General features: G+C 34.7%; 1 protein-coding gene across 8 annotated transcripts in view; it reads left to right on the plus strand.

Moving 5' to 3' along the window:
* PCCA (propionyl-CoA carboxylase subunit alpha) overlaps positions 1-16,131 on the plus strand; it is a 377,947-nt gene that overhangs the window by 190,595 nt on the left and 171,221 nt on the right. The window lies entirely within an intron of this gene.

Here is a 16,131-nt window from a genome sequence, read left to right on the forward strand (position 1 = left end):
TTCTTAATAATAAAAATGATTATTAAAATTTTATATTTTGTCATCATATTTTTTCATATTCCAATTTGAGAGTGTATTGTTTCCTTTTTACAAAGATGAATGGAAATTGACATATTTATATTTAATCCTGCCTTCCTTAACTCTTCATTTTTGCTGTTTTTATTATTTTTCATTATTATAATAGTACTGTACTTCTTTTCTGTTGGTGTGAGTCTCCCAGTTTGTTCATTTTACCTTTGTTTTCATGGTCACCATCAGCATCTTACCAGAGTTTTATGATTAATCAGTCTGCATTTTGACTTACCTTGTGGTTAGGTTCTTCTTTTTTTTAACCAAGAATTTATTTTTGAGAGGTATCCATGATACTGTATTCTTTGACTTCTTAGTTGGTTGATAAGGTTATCCTTATATTTGAAGAACTTTTACCCGGGTATAAAATTATAGGGCTTGAAACAGCTGAATTATCATGTTAGTGGCTTTTTGACCCAGTATCAACCCTTGAGTTGATTACGCAAACCCCTAACACCCCCCCCAAAAAAAAGAAAGAAAAGAAAAATAAATAAAGGAGAAATGAGAAATCACTTGGAAGAGGGAAGCCTCTTTGAACTGGTGTGCGTGGGGAACTGCAGCTTTGGGCCGGGAGGGGCCACTGCTGCTGAGAAGGGAAGGGGCCGGAGGAAAGCTGTTGCTTCTTCTCTGCTTAGGGACAATTAATTATTGCCTCTTTCTCACTGGGGAGGCTTGTATTCGTGATTCTGACCAAAGTTAACTCTTTTAGTTGAGTCTTTTAATGTTTTTAACATCTTGTTAATAGATACACCTGTACTGGTCCTTGATTTTCTGCTTTTTCTATCAGCTTCCCTTTGTGAGAGATGAGGTATGTTACTGCCCTCCTCGTCACACCCACCCTCCTGCTCTCACTGTGTCATGATTTGGGTTTGGCCAGCATTTGGGATTTTATTATGATCACAGTATGAACGCTATTCCCAGCAGTCATGTTGTCTCTTAAGATTACTTTCACTTTCTTGCACCATTTTGTTTTCTCTATAGCTAAAAACTGTCTTTTTTGTTTGCTTGCCAGCTTTGTTTTCTATGTATTTATCACTAATTTATCCACAAACTTGTCCTGTGTTTCATTAATTCAAGCACAGTGAGTTTTCTGTCACTTGCACCTTTTTTGTGGAAATCTCTGGTTTCCTTCGGCCTGCTCTAGTCTGGACTGGCTACCCTCTACATTTGCAGCATGGTTCTCAAGCTGAGATTTCCTCACTTGCCTTGAGGGTTCCTAATACTCTCTTTTTCAACCTCTTTTCTCCTGGATTTTTGTCTTAAGCACTGTTGGTTTATTTATTTATTTTTTTCCTGGAGCTTATCTTTGAGTAGCTTCCTAAGAACTGGTGCATGAGTGAAAACAACTATTTTAACTTATTATTGGGGGAAAAAAAAAGACCCAATAGTTTTTATTGTGGTATAATTTGCCTATAACAGCATTCACCCATATTAAGTGTACAAGTGAGATAGACTGAATGTTTGTACCCCTCCAAAATCCATATGTTGAAACATAACCCCCAGTGTGATAGTATTTGGAGGTGAGGCCTTTGGGAAGTGATCAGGTTACGAGGGTGGAGCCCTCGTTAGGGCGATTTGTGCTATTATAAAAGAGGCCCCTCTGCCATGTGGGGACACAGTGAGAAGACGGCTGTCTATGAACAGGAATTGGCCTTTACCAAAAACTGAATAGTTGGCCCCTTACTCTTAGACTTCCCTCCTAGCCTCCAGAACTGTGAGGAATAAGTTTCTATTGTTTATAAGCCACTCAGTCTATGTTATAGTAGTTTAAATGGACTAAGACAACAAGTCAATAAGTTGTAGTAAATATACAGGGTTGTGCTACAAACAGCAGAATCCAATGGTAGAATGTTTCCATCACCCCATAAAGATCCTCATGCAATGTGCAGTCTTTCTGTTTCTATTCCTGCCCCCAGACAACAACTGATTTTCTATTTCTAGATTTGCCTTTTCTGAACATTTTGTATAAATAAAGTCATACAATATGTGATCTTTTGTGTCTGACTTCTTTTCCTTAGCACAATGTTTTTGAGGTTTATTTATGCTGTAGTGTGTTTCAGTAGTTCATTCTTTTTTATTGCTGAGTAGTAGTCTATCCATCATCTGTTTTACTTAGTCACAAGTTGGTGGATATTTGCATTGTTTTCAGTTTTTGGCTATTATGAATAATGCTGCTATAAACATTCACATACAAGTCTTTATATGGACAGATTGTTTCATTTCCCTTGGGTAGATACTTAGAGTGGAATTGCTGGATTGAGTGGTAAATTATGAAACTGTTAAACTGTTTTCCAAATTGGTCACACCATTTTACATTGCCATGAGTAATGTATAAGAGTTTAGTTTCTCTACATTTCTACATCCTCCTAAACAGTACTATCTTTTTGATGGTAGCCATTCTAGTGGATATGAAGTGCTATCTCACTGTGGTTTTAATTTGCATTAGTCTCTAATGCTTGGTGATATTAAATCTCTCTTCATGTACTTTTTGGCCAATTGTGTATCTCCTTTAGTTGAAATATCTAATCATATCTTTTGCTCATTTTTAAATTGGTTTATTTATTTTGTAATTATTGAGCTGTAAGAATTCTTTAGTAGGAATATATGATTTGCAAACATTTTCATCCAACCTGTGGCTTATGTTTTTATTTTCTTAATGTTGTCATTTGAAGCACAAAGTTTTTTAATTTTTTCATCCAACCTGTGGCTTATGTTTTTATTTTCTTAATGTTGTCATTTGAAGCACAAAGTTTTTTAATTTTGTTGAAGATCAGTTTACAAATTTTTTTCCTTTATGGATTGTGCTTTTGATGTCATTCCTGAGAAATCTTTGCCTAACCTAAGGTCCCAAAGATTTTCTCCTGAGTTTTCTTGTATAATTTTGAGTATAGAATTCTGGATTGGAAATAATTTTTCATTAATAATTTTGAAGGCCTTATTTTGCTTTCTTTTAATTTATATTGTTGATATTGAGGTGTATCTGATTCTTGATTGTTAAAAATCTTTTTTCTCCCCCTAGAAGTTTGTAAGATCTCCTCTTTGTCCCTAGTTGTGGCTGAAATTATCTACCAATTACTACTCATAAGGAAAATATGGTCCTTTTATCTTTTAATTTATTACCATTATAGACTCTTTTAATACATTTTCTTTATATTCCTAGAATAAATTTTAATTAGACATAGTGATTTTCCTTTTGGTATTTTGCTAGATTTTATGAGTGAATATAAATATTTTGAATTTTTATTTCTTTTTAACATACTGTCTTTACCACATCTGAGTAATAAAGTTCTATGTGTTTTTTCAAACTACCTGTGGAGGTATTCTTTCTTTTTCTGGGGTCTAGTAAATGATAGGCACGATCTGTTCTTTAAAATTTTGAATTTAGATGTGAATCCATTTGATGCTGGTATCATTCTCAGTGTTAGGCCCTTGAACATCTTTGTGTAGACCCTTGTGTGGTAGACCTTCAGTATTTTATGAAGTGATAGCTATTAAAAATCAAGGTTATTGATTATTTTATTCATTTCCTTTATTACTTTTCTCTTTTTTCTTTCTCTTTTATTGGATCTGTTTTATTCAGAAAGAAATTCAAGGATGTCTTAGATATATAAAGTTTTCCATCATAATTTATTAAAAAATAAGAGATTTTATTTTTTAGAGCAGTTTTAGTTTTACCAAAAAATTAATGTTAAGTGCAGTGAGTTCCCATATACCCTTTACTCACTATCCCCCACCCCCACCAGTTTCCCTTATTATCCACATCTTGTGTTAGAAAAGTATATTCGTTACAGTTGATGAGCCAATGCTGATACATTTTTCTTAGCTAAGGCCCATAGTTTACATTAGAATTCACCCTGGATTGCACATTGTGTGGGTTGTGGTGTGTTTAACGACATGTATCTTCATCACAATATCATGCAGAGTAGTTTCACTTGCCTCAAAATTCTTGCACCAAGACATCCTTGCATTTCTTTCCTTGCTGTCTCCCTCTTTCTTTCCTTTCTTTTTTCATTTTTCTTCTTCTATTTCCCTTCTTCCTTCTTTTCCTTCCTCCCTCCATTTACCTGTCTTTCTGTCTTTCTTTTCTTCACGGTGACTTTCAAACATATAAAAGTACTTCAGGATAGTGAGAGTAGGATGGTAAAGGCCCCGAATCCGTGACCTCACTTCGTATTTACTTGGCTAGTATTGTTTCATGTGCGCCACCCTTTCCTTGCTTTTACCCCTGATAGCTGGAATATTTTAACGCAAATCATAGACACTGTATAATTTCATCCATAACTACTTCAGTATACACCTCTGAGTCTTCCTTGCATTTCTAAATATGTTTACATGTTTAGAAAATAATTTAGTATGTACAGCATAGGTTTACTGCTGTGTACCTTTTATCATTATACAATATCTTTATCTTGTTAAGAGTTTTAATCTTAAATTCAATCATGACCTGTATCATGTTGTATCTCTTGCTTCTTTTTGTTTTTATTTGCTTCTTATTTTATTTTAAAGTCTTCTTTATCACGTTTTAATTGTGTTCTTTAAAAAAAAAACCCAATCTGATACTTTAGTGTGAAATTTCAGTCCTTCCAATTTTAAATACTTGATTTTATTTATTTCACTTTATATTTTATGATTAATATTCCATGTTTTTCATTTTCTCCCCTTTTCTATTTGTTGTTTGAGTTAAATTGCTAATTATTCCTATTGCTTCCCATTGATAAATTGGAGATTTTCTTGTCCTTTAAAATTGTATTTGTGTTCATCCTCCTATTCAGACACACATTTTCTCCATTAATATTTGTGAAGATGATATAAATGGTTTCCTCAACTTTCAAGCATTAGATTCTCTGAGATAATTTCATGCTTCGAGGCTGTATTTTACTTTCCTTTGTAGTTTATCCCTTCTGTTTCCAAAGTCCTTTTTTATCTTCTATATACACACCCCCAGGCATGTCTCTCAATTACTCTAGCTTCTCTGCTTTCTCCTTTTTTGAGATTTCTGCCCTAGTTCATTTCTTTGACTAGAAAATTTTTTCATCTAATTTCCTCAGCTGGAATATATGGATGATTGCTCTAAAATGCCCCATCCTCAAATATGTTTCCTTGCCCTGAAAGGGGGATGATATTTTGATTGAATATAGGATTCTTGGGTTTCTGTTCAAGTCTTTTGTAGCTTATGCATCCTACTGTATTCTAGCTTCTAGTGTTAAGTCTGATGTTCTTATTTCTCATACATTGTAGGTAATGTATTCCTACTGTCTGAAAGGTGGCCCAACTTTCCCTTAAATATTGGAATTCAGGGATTTTAAAGTTTTCTCACATGCCTAGGTCTGTGTTTATATCCATCAGCTCTGCCTTTTACTCTGTGTGCTCTTTCAGTTGTACGGGTTTAAGTGTTTCCTTCATTTCAGAGAAAGACTTTTGTAAACTGTTCCCTTTCCTCATCTCCTTTTCTTTTTTCCTTTTCTCCTTTTGTGACTTCTGTTGCTTGCAGGTTAGGTATTCCAGACAAGCCCTCTGGGGCTCATATCCTTTCCCTCGTGATTACTCTCATTTTGTTTTTGTGTTCTGTTTCTTGATATAATTTCTTTATGTTCCTCTTCAGGCTACTAATTCAGGTTCCAACAGGGATCATCTTTTCTTCTAAGCAATCGATTGAATTCCATAATTGGGAAATTATGTATTTTTATCCCAGAAAGTCTAATTGTGTATAAAGGTGTGTGTGTGCTGTACTGCTATTCCTGAGGTTTCTGAGTGCCCTTACTGTTTTTCAGATAAAGTCCTTTTTCTGTCCCTTAGCTGTTCCATTTCACTTGGCACATGTGATGATTATTCTGAATGCTAATCCTTTCTCAGTGGGTACACCCGCTACTGTGTTTCACTGTGGTTGTTTTGGGTAATCAGTACTGAGTTCTGTTTGTTGTAATATACTAAGTGGCACTAGTCCTTCAAGTGGTTGAAGACAAAACCCTTTGTATTCCTGAGGACAGGAAGAGCTATGTCTCCCAGCATTCTCCTCGTCTCATGGACAGAATCCAGCCAACATTTACTGGCTATTTGCACTCCGTGGCAAAGAGACCAGGGACTCTTCTAGACCCTTTACTGGCTTTCTCGCCAGAGCCCTTGGATCCCTGCAGGCCAGGCTGTCTCCGTGACCTGTTCCTTTCACATTCTTCCCTGCAGTTCTCCGAAGCTAGTCTCTTAGTTTCATCCAGCCCATCAGAGAGAAGAGCTTAGTACCTGTTGTTGGCTGTCCCTTTGCCCCAGATCTCAGTGCTCCATGCTCTGCTGCAGTTAACTGGGGAAAGTCTGGGGAAATGGAGACTGTGCCATGTTGGTATTGCCAGCTTCCCAAAGCAGAAATATCTAACCTGGGTTATCTGGACTCTGTAATTAGCTTTAGGGGAATCTGTGGACCCTCTGAAATTAGATACACACTTTTCTAAGGAGAAATTCAGTGAGGTTCTAGACCATAAAATGGTTCGGAACAATTGTAGCTGACTAATGGGGAACTCATTTAATCATTGTTTTTGTTAGTTGCAAACATCCACTATTTTCACTTAGTACAAGTAAATCCTAGCCCTAGTTCTTTCGAGCTCTATATCTGTGAGTAAGTTCCTTAGCTTCTCCATGCTGCATTTTCCTCATCTGTAAAGTGACAGTAATACAGCACTTGCTTTATAGGATTGTGAGCATTAAATGCATTAACGCATTTAAATGCTCAGAATAGCGCCTGGTTTATACTAAGCACTCATTCTTCTTCCTGACTGTGAGAATCTTACCAGTAATATTTTGCGTGCTATGTTGGTAAAACATTGCTTAACGTGTTTATTATTACTGTTGTCATTATAATTAATAAAGCCTGTCAGTAGTCATTTTTTTTCAGATGGCAAACTGAGCCACAAATTAATTAATAATAACATTCTCCTATTATTCTTTTGTCAGTTAACTGTAAAATTATTGTTAAAAATGAACAAACATAATTGAAATATTAACTTCTTTGAAAGAAACCTTTTCATCATAAGGGTGTTTATATAAGAGTCTAGGAGAAAAATGGAGATGGAAATCTTTCTTCTAAAAATGAAGCTGATAAAAAAGCATTACATTTATAAGCTGTTTCTGCTTAGGCCTTTGTGCTAAGATTAATATTAGGACCCTGAATATACCTTTCCATTTTTTTGTATGTGTGTATATGTGTGTGTATGTATATAATCGTTAATTTCCAAATCTAGGTAATTTTTATATTTTCATGTTTTTGAAAAGCATCCTTTATATAGTCTACAAAAATCAAAAGAGCTAGACAAATCTCAAATAGAAAGGAATAAGATCTTAAAGTTATTAAATGCTCAGATGTGGTTGGCTGGCTAATCCGTATCTTTGAGAACAGAGAGCTAAATTGTTTCACTTTTGTTAGACCTTAGTCAGTGGCCTATCCTGATCGCTACAGTGAAGAAGGAATCTACTTTTGCTGTGGAAGAAAAAGTGCAGGAGAACTGTTGAAATTCTGTGGAAGACAGATACCCCCACATCCCGTGAGAGATTCTATCAGAGATAATTCTGTACCATATGCAACCTTATTTTCCATAAGGATTTTAGAAGCTCTTTTTAGCATCTTGATTCTTATCCTTTGCTGTTTCATTTATTAAAAAGTTAAGAATTAATGCAATCCAAATTCTGGTTTCTGAGAATTGACTGTAACTGAACAAATTATCATATTCTAATTTCAGAGCAATTTAAGATTTAAAAAATATTTGGGACTTTTCCATACTGAAAGAGTTTGAGCTTTTATGGATTTAGGGTGTTTGACTGAAAAAATAATTGGTGGGAATAAGAGAAATTATAGGGAAATGGATTTGTAACTAATTTGTAAATTTCCATTCTTTTTTAAAAAATATGTTAGTAGTGATTGTATTATATTTTATTTATTTTTATTTTATTTTATTTAACATTTTTTATTGAGTTATAGTCATTTTACAATGTTGTGTCAAATTCCAGTGTAGAGCACAATTTTTCAATCATACATGAACATACATATATTCATTGTCACATATTTTTTTTTTCCTGTGAGCTACCACAGGATCTCATATGTATTACCCTGTGCTATACAGTGTAATCTTTTTTATCTATTCTGCATATGCCTGTCAGTATCTACAAATTTTGAAATCCCAGTCTGTCCCTTCCCACCCTCGCCCCCTTGGCAACCACAAGTTTGTATTCTATGTCTGTAGGTTGTTTTCTGTTTTATATTTATGTTCTTTTTTTTTTAGATTCCGCATATGAGCGATCTCATATGGTAGTTTTCTTTTTCTTTCTAGCTTACTTCACTTAGAATGACATTCTCCAGGAACATCCATGTTGCTGCAAATGGCGTTATATTGTTGTTTTTATGGCTGGATAGTATTCCATTGTGTAAATATACCACAACTTCTTTATCCTGTCATCTGTTGATGGACATTTAGGCTATTTCCATGTCTTGGCTATTGTAAATGGTGCTGCTATGAACATTGGGGTGCAGGTGTCTTTTTGAAGTAAAATTCTTTCTGGATATATGCCCAGGAGTGAAATTCCTGGATCATATAGTAAGTCTATTCCTAGTCTTGAGGACCCTCCATACTGTTTTCCACAGTGGCTACACCAGACTGCATCCCCATCAGCAGTGTAGGAGGGTTCCCTTTTTCTTCACAGCCTCTCCAGCATTTGTCATTTGTGGACTTTTGAATGATGGCCATTCTGGTTGGTGTGAAGTGGTACCTCATTGTAGTTTTGATTTGCATTTCTCTGATAATTAGTGGTATTGAGCATTTTTTCATGTGCCTGTTGATCATTTGTATTTCTTCCTTGGAGAATTGCTTGTTTAGGTCTTCTTCCCATTTTTGGATTGGGTTTTTTTTTTTTTTTTCTTATTAAGTCTTATGAGCTGCTTATATATTCTGGAGATCAAGCCTTTGTCACTTTCATCATTTGCAAAAATTTTCTCCCATTCTGTAGGTTGTTGTTTTGTTTTACTTCTTGTTTCCTTTGCTGTGCAGAAGCTTGTAAGTTTCATTAGGTCCCATTTGTTTATTCTTGCTTTTATTTCTATTGCTTGGATAGACTGCCCTAGGAGAACATTTTTGAGATGTATGTAAGAATGTTTTGCCTATATTTTCTTCTAGGAGGTTTATTGTATCTTGTCTTATATTTAAATCTTTGATCCATTTTGAGTTTATTTTTGTGTGTGGTGTAAGGGAGTGTTCTAGCTCATTGATTTACATGCTGTTGTCCAGTTTTCCCAACACCATTTGCTGAAGAGACTGTCTTTATTCCATTGTATATTCTTGCGTCCTTTGTCGAAGATTAGTTGACCAAAAGTTTGTGGGTTCATTTCTGGACTCTCTATTCTGCTCCATGGTCCATATGTCTGTTTTTGTACCTATACCATGCTGTCTTGATTACTGTAGCTCTATGGTATTGTCTGAAGTCTGGAAGAGTTATTCCTCCAGCCTCTTTCTTTTTCTTCAGCAATGTTTTGGCAATTCTAGGTCTTTTGTAAAATTTCATTCTTGCCAGAAGGAATGTTTTAGATCTGGACAGAAGTTGACCTTCTGATTATATTTGAAGTCATAGAGGCCAGGACTCTCAGACTGGCTGGAGGAAACCAGAACTGGGATGTTCTGTAGTATTTGAAGTCAGTCTCCTGGGAAACTGAGAATACAAAGAAGCATATATTATATTCTCCCTTAAAATTTATTGAGTTCTACTGGAAAGTTGAAGGAAAGACGTTTTTGTTATACAGATGTGAATAGGTAAATAGGTAAACTTACCAGGAATTTTTAGTTAGGTTTTTATTTTAAAGTATTTTGTAAACTATTTTGGTGTCTTTTTGTTCTGGATCCTTATCTACATTTTAATTTTCCAAATTCGTTCTTTTATTAGTTTTCTAGGGCTACCATAACCACAGACTAGTGTCTTAAACACCATTTATTTTCTTCAGACAGAAGTCTAAAATCAAGGTGTTGGCAGGATTGGTTTCTTCTGGAGGCCTCTCTTTGGCCTACAGATGGATGTCTTCTTATGTCTTCACATGGTCTTTCTTCTGTGCTGTGGTGCTGTGTGTTGTCTGTGTCCTAATCTCTTCGTGTAAGGACATCAGTCATGTTGGATTAGGGCCCACCCTAATGGCCTCATTTTAACTTAATTGCCTCTTTAAAGACCCTCTCTCCAAACACAATCATATTCTGAGGTGATACGGGTTAGGACTTAAACATATGAATTGGGATAGGGGATATATTTCAGCCCCTAACAGTTCTCTTATCCTTTCTTCATCTGATTATTTGTGTTGGGTTTAACAGGGAAGCTCAATAATAGAATCTGTTCAGTTTTCACTGCCACTCTTGAATATAGCCATTATTTTCAAGGTGAGTTTACAGGAATGATGTGTTGGGGCCTATTTCCCAACATGCTTTTTTATCTTTGAGTCCTGTGGATCAAAATCTATTACCTTTAGATCTTTATTTTGAAATCCTGTATTCTCAGGAGGTAGGGCTTCAGAATTTTAATAGGTGTATGTTAGGTTCTGTTCTGGACAAAGAATTTTTCTGAACTGAAAGAGCAAAACCAAAAATAATGACATCAGTTATCCTTTCAGGCCAGAATTACAACAAATGAAAAAGGTAGAGACCTATTATGCCAAGTACCATTATGAAACTCAATTTTATATAACAGGACAATTTCCTCATATTTCAACAGGTAATCACACCTATACTCTTTGCTGAGTTGAATCAAACAAGTTCTGCTTACAAAAGATAGTTTTCACAAACCAAAGTTATAGTATCTGTCAGTTTAGACTAATATTTAACAAAGAAGTTACTTTAAATTCACGTTAATTTAAAATAATGTTATTTGAATATTAGAAAATTCTTAATACTTACTTACCTTATTCCTCCCTTGAGTATCTCAAGTGCCTTTTCTGTAAAATGGCAATGGAATAGGGAACAATAGTGGATATGGAGGGAGTTTGTAAATTCCTGTGCCATACAGATGTTAGTTACGGGTCTTTTACTTTTAGGGATAGCTTCTGCTTTGACTAAGCAGTTGGGCCTCCGCTTACTAACCTGGCAAACAATGACAACCGAATATCCCTCCATTCAAGGAACTTTGAATACTTTTCGTTCACCCTCCTTCTCTGTAATGGCCAAGTTAACACATATTTCATTGATCGGACTTCTCTCCATTGCTTGTTGGGACTTTGTCCTCTTTTAAACATCCCTCAGTGTTAAGTTTCATTTGAGGCTAACTCAGTATGTAATTAAAATTTGCCTGAATCTTGTTCCCCTTGAGGAATGTTTGTCTGTTACCTAGTTAACCATTCTCAAATCTTTGGAATTATTAGGTAATCAACACAATAAAGTATTTAAAAGTTTAAGTCTGAGAAAACATATTGAACAAATTAACTCCTGTTATTTTTATTTAGCACAGTGAGTGGATTCTGATTGAAGAGAAAATAATGTTGAACAAGTCAGATATCTTTATTTTAATAATGTTTCATAATATAATAACAAAAACTCCAGTGACAGTGCTTTAATTTTTATTAACTTTTCTTTTGAAATCATTTCAGATGTCCAGAAAAATTGCAAAATTTTGCAAAGAAACACCCTTTACTAACATTTACATTTGCTTTATTCGTATATTTGTATCTGTGTCTTTATTTCGCTGTATTTGTCTTCTTTACCTGAAACATTTCAGAGTAAATTGCAGGCCTGATGCCCCTTTACCCCTAAATATGTATTTCCTAAAAAGAAGAAAATTATTTTACACTAGGAAAACACCATTATCATAATCAGAATATTTAGCAAGGATATATTACCATCATCCAATCTACAGAGCGTATTGTCTACTAGTGTCTTTAATAGTAAAATTAAAAATTTTTCTGGTTTAGGACCCTATGTTACATTTACTTGTAATGTCTCTTTAGTCTCTTTCCATCTGGAATAGTTCCTTAGTCTTTTTTTGTCAGCTAATCTTTACTTTTTTTTTTTATGAGCACAGGCCATTTATTTTATAGAGTGTCCCTCATTTTGCATCTGTCAGTTTTCTTATGATTATATTCTGGCTTTGCATTTTTGGCAGGGATACTACAGAAATGCTCTTATTCTTCTGTGAGTACCATATAGGAGACATGCATATCCCATTACTAGTGGTGTTGGTTTGGTTAAGGTGACATGGCTACTAGCATTTCCCCACAGTAGTGTCACTATTTCTCCCCTTGTCATTAATGAAGATATCTTATAGGGAGATATTTTGAGATTCTGGAAATACCTCATTCTTTCCTTCACAGTTTTAGATACAGCCTTTTTTGTATTTAATGAAGGATAGGGCTAAAGTTTACACTGGCAGTGGCAGAATACATGATTATAACTTTTAGAGTCATTAAGGTTGGTAATGACAACACAATGCCAGAAAGGTTTAGCTTTTCTAAATTTATTACTATTAATATTTTATACATTAAGAACTCAGAGGTGAAGCAAAACCTAGTTTACCTCACCATTGTATTTGATAAGCTCAGTTATTTATTTTGGGGGGAAATATATTTGAAGCGACAGATTAGTAAGAGGGAGTGGCAAGAAGCCTAGACACAAACACTGGTGATGGTGACATTCTGATGGTGACCAAGAAGACAAAACTAAATTACAGTATCAAATAAATACATATAAGATAGATTAACAACAAGGTCCTACTGTATAGCACAGGAACTATATCCAATATTTTATAACAACTTACAATGAGAAAGACTATGTATGTATGACTGAATCACTTTGCTGTATATCAGAAACACAACATTGTAAATGAACTTTACTTTAATAAAAAAATATCAAATAGAGCTATAAAAAGCTAGTTGTTTGTGACCATCTAATGTAGACATATAGAACTACACACACTCATTCTAGATCTTAAGTGTGATTATGTACCATTATATGATGTTTGATGATTATAGTTGTTTGTACCTTGTTGAACAAAAGATTCATGGTGAGATAGAAGCATTTCCAGCACAAACTGATCTGTAAGCAACTGATAGACCCTGCAGAGTGGCACTGACTTGATGAATACATCCCAATCAATAATTTTCCTTTGAGATTCAGAAATTCTTACTTGGTAGGGCTTCCTCTTTTTTTGACTTTGTGTGTGTATGCGTGTGTGTATACACATAGGCTTTTTTTTTTTTCCTTTTCCCTCTTTTTTTTTTTTTTGCTGGGTATTTTGCTGACTAAATCACAAGATTTATATACTAGAATGTCGATATATTAATCTCTAAATGTATAATCATACTACCTGGTGGATTCCTCATTCATATTTCCTTGGAGCTGGCACCCATTTCTGTTGGGTAAGAAAATTATGTTTATAGACAGGTTCTCAAAATTTTGTTTGGTAAGAATAGAGTCACAAGGGAATTGAGTTTTGTGTTCTGAATGTTTAAGGCTTTGTTTCTAAATGTGTGTTCTTTGGAATTGTCAATCCATAAAGATACTCTGCAAAAGAAGGGGGTGTGTGATTAGATAAGCGCTGTACAGTACCCTCTCAGAGTGTCCTGCGGCATAGCCATCGATTAATGAGCTGTGGAGTCTTTCTTTAAAAGAAAAAAAAAAAAAACAACCTGTTTAACTTAGGTTAACTCAGTGTTTCCCAAATAGAAATGACTCAGAAACCTTTGCCCCTAGCCCTCAGAATAGATGTTTATTAACATCAGACTTTTATAGGTCGTTTTTTCTTCTGAGTTGGACAAGGTGAACTAGTTGGCTCCCCAGACGCCAATCTTTGAGTCTTTTTTTCTTTTTATAACCTTTTGTTCCAGTTAGCCACCTTTAGTTGCCATTGATCCTACCCCTGTCCCTTCCTTTCTCCTTTCCTTACTTTTTTATTTTTTTGAAGATTTTTTTAAATGTTTGTTGAATTATGTTTTGGCCTGGGAGCCACTTTATCTCTTTGTATAGCTCTGTTCTTCTCTTTTAAGTAATGAGTTTAACTTATAGAGGGAAATGATTGCTAAATTCTCAGGGATGGGGGACATACATGGTTGCTGAAGCATTGTTACTCCTACGTCACTTATCCTGATGATAATAATAGTACAGGGTCTTAAGGAAACGTCTCACATATCCTATTGAATAACTTTGGAATTCTCTTAAAAGGTGCTCAGGAAGACGTCTTCCAAACAATGTTTAAAATTACAAGTTTTGCTGAAAAAAAGACATGTCTGTTACCTGAAAAATTCAGGCATGTTAGACTATTTTGTATACTTCAGCAGTAGTTGAACTTACGTGGATATTTAAAAAAATTTTGTAATGAATGATTTTGCCTTTAGCAGCTAGTTATTATTTTAGTTAGCCATTTATTTTATTTTGAAATACTTGTAGCTCATAATTCAGACTGTAAAATATTTTGTTATATTTCTGTTATATAACTCAGTTGGGTTAAAGTGGGTTTACTTTTAGATTCTATTCAGTATGGGTCTAATGAACTTTTTTTCTATACTGTTATAGCGAGGTCTTCTAAGGTGAAGCAGAGCCTTATTATCAATTTGGATCTTTAGACTTTCATTAATAATATGTTTTGTAAAAGACAACAGCACATAATTACATAGCTATTTCTATTTACTACGTGCTTTCATATGCATTTTTCCATGAGGAAGAACAGGAAGGTCATATTGCCTGCGGAGTGACGTAAATCCCAACTCTATCTTTACCACTTACGAAGGGTGTGCCTCTGAATTTGCTACTCATTCATTCATTCAGTACATACTTATTTGCCTTATATATAGTATGTACTTTCCTGGGCACCAGACATAGAAAAATGAAATTAAATAATTCACTGAGCTTTTAAAATCGTTTTCTCACTCAACAGAGGCATGTGGATAGTATTAATATAAAGCCCTTGGCGCATAGTAGGTTCAGGAATGGAGTGGTAGGATGCTTTCTCACAGGAAATTTGTTTCTAGCAATAATAGAGAGGCTTTACTTTTGTTCCTTTCTTATTATATTTATCATATAGAATCTTGTTTCTCTCAAAACCATAATTTGCTTTGAAAAATATATATTCTCACTATCTAGTAAGATCTTTATTTAGTGTCACATTTATTTTACAAAGGGTAGATGCTTATTTTAGTGATGATTTGTCATTAAAATTATGTCAAAATGTCTTAAAATGTTGTTGAAACTGTAAACAAACTCATAACACACACAGAGCTAATTATGGATGCCATCTGTTTATTTTTACAAGGCTTTTTTTTAAAGACCATGGCATTGTCTGCTTATGATAAGCTTCAAGATTATTATAATGACTAAGTCCTGTCCTTCAATTAGTGTAGTTGGAGATGGGAAGACAATTCGTTTGTTCATTGACCTTTTCCCGTGTCAGAGTGTATGAAATATGACATGTCATGATAAAGAAACTATTGTGAAGTGCATTTAGAACATGCTTAATTTTTACAAGAAAAGAAATTGGTATCAAAGAAGTAGATGTGGCCAAAGTTTTATTTAAATTTTCAAAACTTATTCAAGGTTTTAGATGAAAGACAGATTATCTGCTCTTTACGAGTACCATACATGGCTTTATTTTAGCTTAGTTAAGTTTAGGCACTTGTAAGCAGTTGATCAAATTTATAATGATGTGCATGTCTGTTAGTCTCCCTATATGTCTGTGCATATTTTTGTACATGTGTATCCCATGTGTTAGTGTGGAAGGCCAGGGATCCCCATGACAGCATCATCCAAAGTAGTTATCAGCAATTTGCTGAGAGAGCAGAGTGATTTCACTGGCTCAGTTTTGCTATTGTGCATGCTAAGCACTCCCCACGTAAGTCTGGAGGGAAAACAACCTGCAGGATCCATCTGCTCCTTTCTGCTACACTGCATTGATGTAAGAGTACGCTAATCTGGTTGCTTGTCAGGACAGGTTAGTGAAAGCATGCAAGTGGGTGAGACTCAGGCTAGACTAGTGCTTTGGAAAATCATAAGCTGCCTCTATAGATGCCATGCTAAGTGTAGCAGAATAGGTTGATTATCAGCCACATTGGGGATTGCAGCTAAATATGTA

The sequence above is a fragment of the Vicugna pacos genome, chromosome 14 (assembly GCF_048564905.1).
Source record: "Vicugna pacos chromosome 14, VicPac4, whole genome shotgun sequence".
NCBI lineage: Eukaryota > Metazoa > Chordata > Mammalia > Artiodactyla > Camelidae > Vicugna > Vicugna pacos.